The 11,852-nt window shown below is 39.2% G+C and overlaps 1 long non-coding RNA gene across 1 annotated transcript; it reads right to left on the reverse strand.

The window, feature by feature from the left end:
• Positions 1-898: 898 nt before the first annotated feature.
• LOC113563178 lies at positions 899-11,781 on the reverse strand. The gene is made up of 3 exons (XR_003407348.1): positions 10,100-11,781; positions 5,240-5,513; positions 899-1,187 (listed from the first exon to the last, which is right to left on the reverse strand). It is a non-coding gene; the product is annotated as an uncharacterized LOC113563178 (long non-coding RNA).
• Between the last annotated feature and the right edge of the window lie 71 nt (positions 11,782-11,852).

An 11,852-nucleotide genomic window follows, 5' to 3' on the forward strand; every position in this document is an offset into this window, starting at 1 on the left:
ACCGACGGTTAAAACTTGCACAATGTTACTCAGGAGGGTGACCTCTCTAATATATGTCAAGGACAAGGTGATAGGAGGTGGGTTCGCTAATCGGTAGATTTACCCTCGGTTCTTATATCCTACAAAGAAATATTTAAGAAAGAAAGCTTACCAGTGATGGAGGCGGTGGGCGAAGCCCCCGCCCCCCGCCAGAACCAGTGTAACAAATTTTACCGTACAGATTTTTATCACGTGGTACACGGCACGGATTCCGGCGGGGGGGGGGGGCGAAGCCCCTGCCCCCCGCCCTCCCGCGAAGCGGGCTGAAAACGAGCCGTCCGAGGCTCCAGTTTCGGAAAATATAACCTAACCAGGTTAGGTTAGTTTAGATTAGGTTAAAGCGGAGAGTACTTTGTATTTAACTGTTTATGCTTTTGGTTAAAGTGAAGAATACTTTGTACTTATATTAAAAGAAACTATTCTGCATATTAACGATTCACTGCTTTAAATGACTTTCCTTCCTTCGTTCATGTACATATTCGTCTTTTATATCTTTCAATATTCAAAATAACTACTATATTTGCAAAATGTCTTTTGTTAATAACTTATTCATAAACAACGATCGACGACTAAAACCTAGTGCGGGTTATTCGGGAAGGTGACCTTTGTAATATATGTCAATATTATGTTCTTGGTTCGCGTAGACAGCTGAAAATTCGTGCAAAATCATTAAACTTCTTTTGTTAATAACTTTTTAGTAAACGACCGACGGTTAAAACTTGCACAATGTTACTCAGAAGGGTGACCTCTCTAATATATGTCAAGGACAAGGCGATAGGAGGTGGGTTCGCTAATCGGTAGATTTACCCTCGGTTCTTATATCCTACAAAGAAATATTTAAGAAAGAAAGCTTACCAGTGATGGAGGCGGTGGGCGAAATGGCGGACGGGTTGGCGCGCGGAGGCGGCGAGAACGCTCCTGCCAGGTAACCACTGCGATCGGCGAGGGCCTGCTTCGCCTTGTCGACGCTTTCCTTGAGCCGTTGAAAGGTGCTGCCGCAAGTGAGGCCGCGATACGGCCAGTTCTCCTGCTTGACGCCGGCCGCGGTTACACCGGCCGCGGCCGCGGCTCCGGCCCCGGAGGCTCCCTTTAATTCGAGCGCACCTGCGTACGAACAGCTAGCGCTGTCGTACATCACCAAAAAGCCCCTGCAAGTCAGGATCGCAATTCTTGTAAACGGCGTACATTGCAAAGCTTCGCCGACGAGAACTCTCGGATCTCTCGGAAACGGAAGTAGAGGAGGACCTGTGGGAAGTCTCTCCGTGAAGGAAAAATTCATCAGTCGGAACAAATGGACTTCGAGGGATGAAAATCTATGGGGTCAGTGAAAAAGTTCGGTTCGACTCTTGATATCAAAATGCTCGATATGCAAAATGATATCACATGCAGATAATACAGGCAGCAACGTTGATGACGTCTATGTCGTAGACGATTATGTCTAATCATAGACAATGATTACTTGATTGATGAATCATTTGATTCTAGTGAGGACAATAAAGTAAAATTTCACAAAATCGAATCGAACTTTTTGACTGATTCAATATGTGGGCGAACTCTGGTTTATTTCTGTTCCACGTAGATTATACGAGAATTGATATGAGATTCTTCTCGCTTCAGTTACGTATCAGAAAAAAGCGTCGACGAGGAACGTCTGTAGATAGACGCTGACTCCGTTTCGTTCAATTGAGTACTTCCGGTAGAATGTTAATATATTCGAGGCTCTCAGAAATTCATGTCTCCGTGTGATTTGGGCAATACATTATCAGTTTGGCGATACGCGTATCGATAATCGAAGCGCGAATTAAAATCCAGCTGCTCACGCGAATCTCGCGAATTGCGCGTTTACTAAATCTCTCCATCCATCCATTGAAGCGGCTGGCTGGTGTTAAAATGCAAAATGCGACCGAGCGAAGCAAGCCTACATTACTTTAAGCTGACAGCACTTATGCTCATGCAGATACCGCAGTTGGGGCCATTAAAGGACCCTTGAAACATCCGGCAAAGGCATGATCGAATTAAAATAGATGAGCATGTATGCAGAAATATTTCACGCTTCGTCATTTCAGCGCGATTAAAGCCCCTTCGCATTACTACTCGTACTCGAATTATATTTTTTAAATTTTCTCTCTGAAACATTTTTTTCCAAAAATTATCATCGTTATTGCACGCTCTATTATCTTTCTTCGTATGATTTTGAATGCAAATACATTGAAATTTCGATTTTAAAATAGTGCTCGCACGCAGTAGTTAGTCTTAATTGTTTTATTACGAGAACTAATCAACACTTAATCAGCGATTTCTTATCGTGAAATTATTAAAACGTAATACACACATTTCGAGATCACTCTTCGTTGCAGATAAGATAAAGGTTCCTGCACGTAATCGATCTTTTTCGAGGTTTTTAGTATTGAATCGCGTTCAGGATACCTTGTACATGCACCCTCAGAAAGGATTTCTGATAACAAGACGAAAAAAATTCTTGACTAATTTAATCGTATTACAAGTATAAAAAATATGAAAATAAAACAATTTTTTATTTAAATCAGTAATTTCTATTCTTCTCTCTCGAATTAAATAAGATTGCCTTACTGTCTTGAGACAAGAGTAACACATACAAATTTATGCTTATATATTCTTGTATGTGGAATAATTTGATATTAGCGCCACTTTATAATAGGCTTTGTCGATGTCGACGCATCATTTTCTCACAGTCGCTCGTCGACTCGGCGCTCCTGCGTCCTTTATTCGGATAAAACGGCCAATATTTATGTGTTGCGATCGAAAATCGGGAAAGTGTTTCTGTTATTTACAATGAATAAGTGCAATACTCTACAAGAAATATTAAAAGATATGGAAATGTAAGTAAGTATATACAATATACTTACTTGAGAAATAAGATTCGAGATAAGACATTTCCATATCTTTTGCACTTATTCATTGTAAATAACAGAAACACTCCCGATTTTCGATTGCAACACATAAATATTGGCCGGTTTGTGCAGATTCTACAAATTCTCTTAGAAGAATAGAATAAGATGTCTTTTAGATCTCACAATATTCTTAAATCAAGAATATTTTGAACTTGCTACAAATTTGTATCTAAATCCTTCTGAGAAAATTAATGAGATAGCACCAAGAGTATTTTAATCTAGATTTTCGAATTTTCTATTCGAGATTAAAATATGCTTCTTTTCAATAATAAATATGATTGTCGTTATAGCGATCTTATTTTATGATAGATTAAAGAGTAATAGCATTAAGTCCAGAAATCTTTTCTGTGGGCGTGATGTTCTCGAAACTGGTCGAAGTAATAGGTGTAACAGCTCTGGTATACACATCTATACCTTCGGTTGCAGCTGGCAACCGGATGAATCAACCGAGATTGAACGCCATCAGGAAAGTGTTTATTACATTAGCACTCTTATTCAAGATTTTAGATGCGAAAAGAAACCTACTCCGAAGTACGTACAATATTAGTGCACAAAAATTAATATTGCATTGATACTCATAGATCAGTTTAAACTATCTGTTGTATCAAACACAGTGCTCTATCAGAATTAAGTATTCAGACAGGAATCAATGTGTAAAATTATCGTCGTGAAAAATTATGTACAAAGTTACTGTTGGAGAGAAAATTCACATGAGTGCAAGTTTAGCAACAGAAAATACTGTACGTTTCCTTTTGATTGATATTTAAATTGATCATGTACATTTGTAAAGTCTTCATGTATATTTCGCAGATTAAATACGACGTGTTTCGTTTATTTCTCTTTCTTTGCATTATTTCGACAAAGAGACACAGGTATTAGAAGCATGCACTCATACACTTAAGGGGGGAGCCTGCTTTAGAACGCTGAAAATAAGGTATATTTTACGAATTGTTTTTGGAGAAACTATACAGCGGATCATTATAAAACTTTGTTGCATTTATTAGTACATGTTTAAAGATAAAAAAATTATTTTTTGATTTGAATATATCGCTTGTAGAGGTCGTCCTGGAGAAATCTTAGTGCAGCCGCGTCGCCGGCATTGCAAATTGGTGAGCATTCTCCTGCCTCCAAATTTCGTCTAAACTGAAAAATTGAAATATCTTCTCGTTATTTATGAATTCCCATCGTCGATGAACCAAAGAGAGAAGAAAAAAGTTGAAAAGTGCCAAAATGGTGGAGCTTAGAACACAAAAGTACGATTTTTAGGCAAAGTTGTTGAACCTTTTCATGCAAAAATAATTGTTTAACTTAATGTTTTTATGAATATTAAAGGTTCATCGACGATGGGAATTCATAAATAACGAGAAAATATTTCAATTTTTCAGTTTGGATGAAATTTGGAGGCAGGAGAATGCTCACCAATTTACAATGCCGGCTGCACTAAGATGCCTCCAGGACGACCTCTACAGACGATATATTCAAATCAAAAAATAATTTTTTTATCTTTAAACATGTACTAATAAATGCATAAAAGTTTTATAATGATCCGCTGTATAGTTTCTCCAAAAAAAATTCGTAAAATTATACCTTATTTTCAACGTTCCAAAGCAGGCTCCCCCCTTAAGAGATATCGATAAACTATCAGCGCGAGGCTTCTTGCACGTAACAACGGAGCGCTTTAATCGAACTCGCGTAATCTGGAGAACAATCGGGATCGCCTGTCATCTACATTTCATTGGCGACGCGGCCTCGAACTTATAGTCGTCAAAATTGCGAAAGGCATCCGCGGCGGAATTTGCATGAGGCTCGTATTCCGATCGTATCTACCCGCAATTCCGCGCGGAGATAAGAGGCCCGGCTAGTATTGAAGCTTGTCGTTTATCTCGAGTCCGCTTCCGTCTAATCTTGAAAATCTGCCGCTTCCGCTATCCCTTCCCGTATTACATAAATCATTATTCAAGCCGCGAAGTGATGCCGCCGCGAGTTGTCTGACGGTTCCACGTGCAACTCGTATTGGACACGTGAGACTCTTATCACTATTCTCAACATCAACACTTGAACAGAAAGATTCTCATAAGCTGATGTTAATAACTGAAATAGCAGAGATCCACGTTCATCTTTTGAGTAACTTTATCAGTTTATCAATCGATAAGTTGATCGATGGGTCGCGGTGAGGGGGTTCACGCTGCCGTTTCTCGAGGAATGACCTAACATGAGATTGTTGTCGGCAGTTTAGCTCGTTCTCGGTCTGATCCGATCTTTTTATTCACCTTCGATCACTGCGACGATTCTCACGATGAACCAGCACACGTTTCACTGCCAGCGCGCTGATCGTTCAAACGTCAACATCCCTTTTCCCGGGACCGTCCATTAACCGAGAATAGCCCGGAAGGCGAAGTGCAGCAAAGTATTGTTTCCGCGACGGTCATTCCGAGTCACTGGTTGTCGCGGACATTCGTGCACCGACATTCGATCGGGATGGTTAAGGATAAAGCACTCTCGGGTACGGGTACGTCCGGATGTCCAGCGCGTATTGAGGTCAATCTAATCACAAAACTGTCACATAGTCACGATGTTCCGCGGCGCGATGAGCGGCGCAGCCCGATTGTCTTTCTGTCCGACAGAATTTAAAAATTTTACCGGACGATCAATACGAATGAGGATACCGTTATATTCGCGATTACTCGCGGCTAAAGGAAACTCGCTTTCGCGCTATCGAGAATTCGAGAATTTGCTGAACGATGCATCGCACACGATCAAACGTTTTGATCTTAATCTTCCTACTATATCGGAGTCTTTTACAACTTGTGCACCCTCAGAAAGGATTTCTGATAACAAGACGAAAAAAATTCTTGACTAATTTAATCGTATTACAAGTATAAAAAATATGAAAATAAAACAATTTTTAATTTTAATCAGTAATTTCTATTCTTCTCTCTCGAATTAAATAAGATTGTCTTACTGTCTTGAAACAAGAGTAACATATACAAATTTATGCTTATATATTCTTGTATGTGGAATAATTTGATATTAGCGCCACTTTATAATAGGCTTTGTCGATGTCGACGCATCATTTTCTCACAGTCGCTCGTCGACTCGGCGCTTCTGCGTCCTTTATTCGGATAAAACGGCCAATATTTATGTGTTGCAATCGAAAATCGGGAAAGTGTTTCTGTTATTTACAATGAATAAGTGCAATACTCTACAAGAAATATTAAAAGATATGGAAATGTAAGTAAGTATATATAATATACTTACTTGAGAAATAAGATTCGAGATAAGACATTTCCATACCTTTTAATATTTCTTGTAGAGTATTGCACTTATTCATTGTAAATAACAGAAACACAAACACTTTCCCGATTTTCGATTACAACACATAAATATTGGCCGGTTTGTGCAGATTCTACAAATTCTCTTAGAAGAATAGAATAAGATGTCTTTTAGATCTCACAATATTCTTAAATCAAGAATATTTTGAACTTGCTACAAATTTTTATCTAAATGCTTCTGAGAAAATGAATGAGATAGCACCAAGATTATTTTAATCTATTGGGTTGGCCAAAAAGTAATTGCGTTTTTTTAAATATAAATAAAAGGCGAATTTTTCATGGGAAACAAAAACTTTATTAAACAATATATTGTCCATTTCGTTTGATTATCTTTTGCCATTTTTCAGGCAACTTCATGATTCCGCGCTCAAAAAAGTTCTTATCTTTTTCAGCAAAAAACAATTCCAAGAACGATTTGATATCCTCATCAGCAGTAAAGGTTTTACCATTCAAGGCGTTTTGCAAAGAACGAAACAAATGGTAATCTGATGGTGCCACGTCTGGCGAATATGGTGGATGTGGTAACACATCCCATCCAAGCTGCAACAATTTTTCACGAGTGACCAAACTTGTACGTGGTCTAGCGTTATCATGGTGAAACACAACGCCTTTGCGATTCACCAATTCTCGACGTTTCTGTTTGATGGCATCGTTTAATTTATCCAGTTGACGACAGTATACGTCTGAATTAACGGTTTGATTCCTTGCAAGCAGCTCAAAATACACAATACCTTTAAAGTCCCACCAGACTGACAGCATAATCTTTCTTTGGTGAATATCTGTTTTTCAAGTGCTTTCAGCAGGTTCATCACGCTTGCTCCACGATCTTTTTCGTTTGACGTTGTTGTAGACGATCCATTTTTCGTCGCCTGTTATCATACGTTTCAAAAATCGATCATTTTCCTCAGGTTTCAAAAGAGAATTGCAGATGTCAATACGCTCAGTGAGATGAATTTCTTTGAGCTCATGTGGTACCGAAATATCGAGCTTACTAATGTATCCAAGTCGTTTTAAATGGTTTTCAACACTCGATTTCGATACGTTAAGATTCTCAGCAATCTCTCGTGTCGTTAAACGCCGATTGGAATCGATCAGTGCCTTTATTTTGCCATCATCAATTTCGATTGGCCTTCCTGAGCGTGGTGCATCTTTCACATTAAAATCTCCAGATTGAAATTTAGTAACCCAATTTTGACACTGCCGCAGTTTTAAAGCATCTTTGCCATATATTGGGTTGGCCAAAAAGTAATTGCGTTTTTTTTTATATAAATAAAAGACGAATTTTTCATGGGAAACAAAAACTTTATTAAACAATATATTGTCCATTTTGTTTGATTATCTTTTACCATTTTTCAGGCAACTTCATGATTCCGCGCTCGAAAAAGTTCTTATCTTTTTCAGCAAAAAACAACTCCAAGAACGATTTGATATCCTCATCAGCAGTCAAGGTTTTACCATTCAAGGCGGTTTGCAAAGAACGAAACAAATGGTAATCCGATGGTGCCAGGTCTGGCGAATATGGTGGATGTGGTAACACGTCCCATCCAAGCTGCAACAATTTTTCACGAGTGACCAAACTTGTACGTGGTCTAGCGTTATCATGGTGAAACACAACACCTTTGCGATCCACCAATTCTCGACGTTTCTGTTTGATAGCATCGTTTAATTTATCCAGTTGACGACAGTATACGTCTGAATTAATGGTTTGATTCCTTGCAAGCAGCTCAAAATACACAGTCCCACCAGACTGACAGCATAATCTTTCTTTGGTGAATATCTGCTTTTCAAGTGCTTTCAGCAGGTTCATCACGCTTGCTCCACGATCTTTTTCGTTTGACGTTGTTGTAGACGATCCATTTTTCGTCGCCTGTTATCATACGTTTCAAAAATCGATCATTTTCCTCAGGTTTCAAAAGAGAATTGCAGATGTCAATACGCTCAGTGAGATGAATTTCTTTGAGCTCATGTGGTACCGAAATATCGAGCTTACTAATGTATCCAAGTCGTTTTAAATGGTTTTCAACACTCGATTTCGATACGTTAAGATTCTCAGCAATCTCTCGTGTCGTTAAACGCCGATTGGAATCGATCAGTGCCTTTATTTTGCCATCATCAATTTCGATTGGCCTTCCTGAGCGTGGTGCATCTTTCACATTAAAATCTCCAGATTGAAATTTAGTAACCCAATTTTGACACTGCCGCAGTTTTAAAGCATCTTCGCCATATATTGGGTTGGCCAAAAAGTAATTGCGTTTTTTTATATAAATAAAAGACGAATTTTTCATGGGAAACAAAAACTTTATTAAACAATATATTGTCCATTTTGTTTGATTATCTTTTGCCATTTTTCAGGCAACTTCATGATTCCGCGCTCAAAAAAGTTCTTATCTTTTTCAGCAAAAAACAATTCCAAGAACGATTTGATATCCTCATCAGCAGTCAAGGTTTTACCATTCAAGGCGTTTTGCAAAGAACGAAACAAATGGTAATCCGATGGTGCCAGGTCTGGCGAATATGGTGGATGTGGTAACACATCCCATCCAAGCTGCAACAATTTTTCACGAGTGACCAAACTTGTACGTGGTCTAGCGTTATCATGGTGAAACACAACACCTTTGCGATTCACCAATTCTCGACGTTTCTGTTTGATGGCATCATTTAGTTTATCCAGTTGACGACAGTATACGTCTGAATTAACGGTTTGATTCCTTGCAAGCAGCTCAAAATACACAATACCTTTAAAGTCCCACCAGACTGACAGCATAATCTTTCTTTGGTGAATATCTGCTTTTCAAGTGCTTTCAGCAGGTTCATCACGATCTTTTTCGTTTGACGTTGTTGTAGACGATCCATTTTTCGTCGCCTGTTATCATACGTTTCAAAAATCGATCATTTTCCTCAGGTTTCAAAAGAGAATCGCAGATGTCAATACGCTCAGTGAGATGAATTTCTTTGAGCTCATGTGGTACCGAAATATCGAGCTTACTAATGTATCCAAGTCGTTTTAAATGGTTTTCAACACTCGATTTCGATACGTTAAGATTCTCAGCAATCTCTCGTGTCGTTAAACGCCGATTGGAATCGATCAGTGCCTTTATTTTGCCATCATCAATTTCGATTGGCCTTCCTGAGCGTAGTGCATCTTTCACATTAAAATCTCCAGATTGAAATTTAGTAACCCAATTTTGACACTGCCGCAGTTTTAAAGCATCTTCGTCATATACATGACATAACTTTTGATGAGCTTGCACAGCGTTTTTCCCTTTTCGGAAGTAATAAAACAAAATATGAGGAAAATGTTCTTTTTGATTTTCCATTTTGAAATCGACGGCAAACAAACAATTGTTAACGAAATCGTGTACTTTCTTTTTGTAAAACAAGCTTGAACTGTGAGTTGTTAACCTACATAATGAATTTGCGGTTTAGAATGAAGTTAGTTACATTTCAAGATATGCATGTCCATCTATTGGAAAAAAACGCAATTACTTTTTGGCCAACCCAATAGATTTTCGAATTTTCTATTCAAGATTAAAATATGCTTCTTTTCAATAATAAATATGATTGTCGCTATAGCGATCTTATTTTATGATAGATTAAAAAGTAATAGCATTAAGTCCAGAAATCTTTTCTGTGGGTGTGATTATTGTGTGATGATAGACTTATCACAATACTTCAGTATCATTAATAATTAACAATCGCGAGCTTTAACCGTCTTTATACGAAGACTAATGATGCTTGAAATATCCTCGTCAAGCTATATCTGTTGATTCGGATTTAGGATAATTCTCTCTGACTCACGACGAAGGGATCGACGCAGTAAAATGCAGATGCGCGAGTCGGAGGAATACTTCACTGCACTGCTCACGTGTCTCTCTTTCTCTTGGACGATATTTAATATTATAATCACCAGATACAAGTGCACCAAAGTCAGCGTAATCTCGACGACATCGATCTACGTTACAGCTACGTAAAAGTATACCTTACGTCAATTGTGCAGCTCCCATTGTCGCGAATAATTCACATTCATTACATCGAACAAAACAACGTTGTCCCAACGTTGGCCGTGCTCGTACATCACACGAAATAATTACCGCTCTTCCTCGTCGCGCGCCGATTTCTTTATTCGCGCACTCGCACGCTCGTCCGCGCGCGCACGACTCGCGTGTGTCTCTCTTCCTTTTAATCCGCGTTTTTCATTGTGTCTTTTTTTAATTTTCTTTTTTTTAAATCAATGCACGACGCGACACTCTTCGCGGATCGGAGTAGCGAACGGACCGCTTGTCGTCCGATACGGTCAGGTGTCCGATACGGAGAAGGCTGGACCGCGATATCAAGAAGAAGGTACTCCGGGCAGGTTGTCTCGCGCAACTGCGGCCGCCGCGGGCAGCAAATTGCCTGCTTCCGGGCCTCATTACATCACTCTGTTACTCTGTTAACGCTCGCCGGAAACCCCTCTGCCTACCTCGTCTAAACTCTCGTCTCGCATATATATATATGTATATATATATATATGGATATTATATATCTACACGCTCGCACACCATTTAAACGCATCGTCGCGGACGCGATATGAGCGCGCGATCGCATACGAGAGGAAAGTCGCGCGAGACCTCCGGGAAAATGCGTCCCAATGGCACGCGACGATCGCGTCACGACGCTTTGTTTCCCGTCAAATTTAAAGTTGTGAATTAAAGGCTAAGTTTTGAAAGAGAAATGTGCACGTTAGAGAAAATTAAGAAAAGGAAAAGCGTAAATATAGATCTAAAATCAAGTACAAAAATACGAGAGATGAGAAACAACATGAAAACTCGTTTATATGAAAAATTTTATTTCTTTATGTGTGAATATAATATTTTCAAAATTTCAAACTCACGTCAAAATTATGTTACAATTTTTCTCGCGTGCGAAGAAAAACTCTGCATTTCCTTAAAAAAATACAAGAACAAAACTAAAGAAAAGGATTAAAAAACACGGTGACCACAATGCGTAACGCACTAAAGCAGGGGGACGACGTAGCGGTCGGTAGACACGCGCGGTAATTTCGCCCTGGTCAATGCGTGCGCCCGCCGTTTAGCCCGTAAAACGTGCGTGGCGACAAACACGGAGACAGACACGTCTATACATCACGCGTAAGACTCCGTAAACGAGTTACAGGGTCACGTTTTTCCTTTTTCACTGCGATGCACCGAAGCTCTTCTTTCTTCGCATAAATTCAACTTTCGGATCTCGCGCTGGAATCCGCCACGTTTTTCTTTCTGGCGGTCTTTATATATTTGTTTGTGGCAGTACGCGTTATTTATGTGATTGACCGTTGCCAGAATTGCTGCATAGATGAACAATGAGCGCGTGAAACTCTAATCCGAGAGGAAAGAACAAGTGTGAATGAATTAAAAGTAAGTGCGAGGAACATTTATTCGCGTTTTAAATTAGTCTTAAGGGGGGAGCCTGCTTTAGAACGCTGAAAATAAGGTATATTTTACGAATTGTTTTTGGAGAAACTATACAGCGGATCATTATAAAACTTTGATGCATTCATCTTACTACAATCTCG

The sequence above is a fragment of the Ooceraea biroi genome, chromosome 13 (genome assembly GCF_003672135.1).
Source record: "Ooceraea biroi isolate clonal line C1 chromosome 13, Obir_v5.4, whole genome shotgun sequence".
Lineage (NCBI taxonomy): Eukaryota > Metazoa > Arthropoda > Insecta > Hymenoptera > Formicidae > Ooceraea > Ooceraea biroi.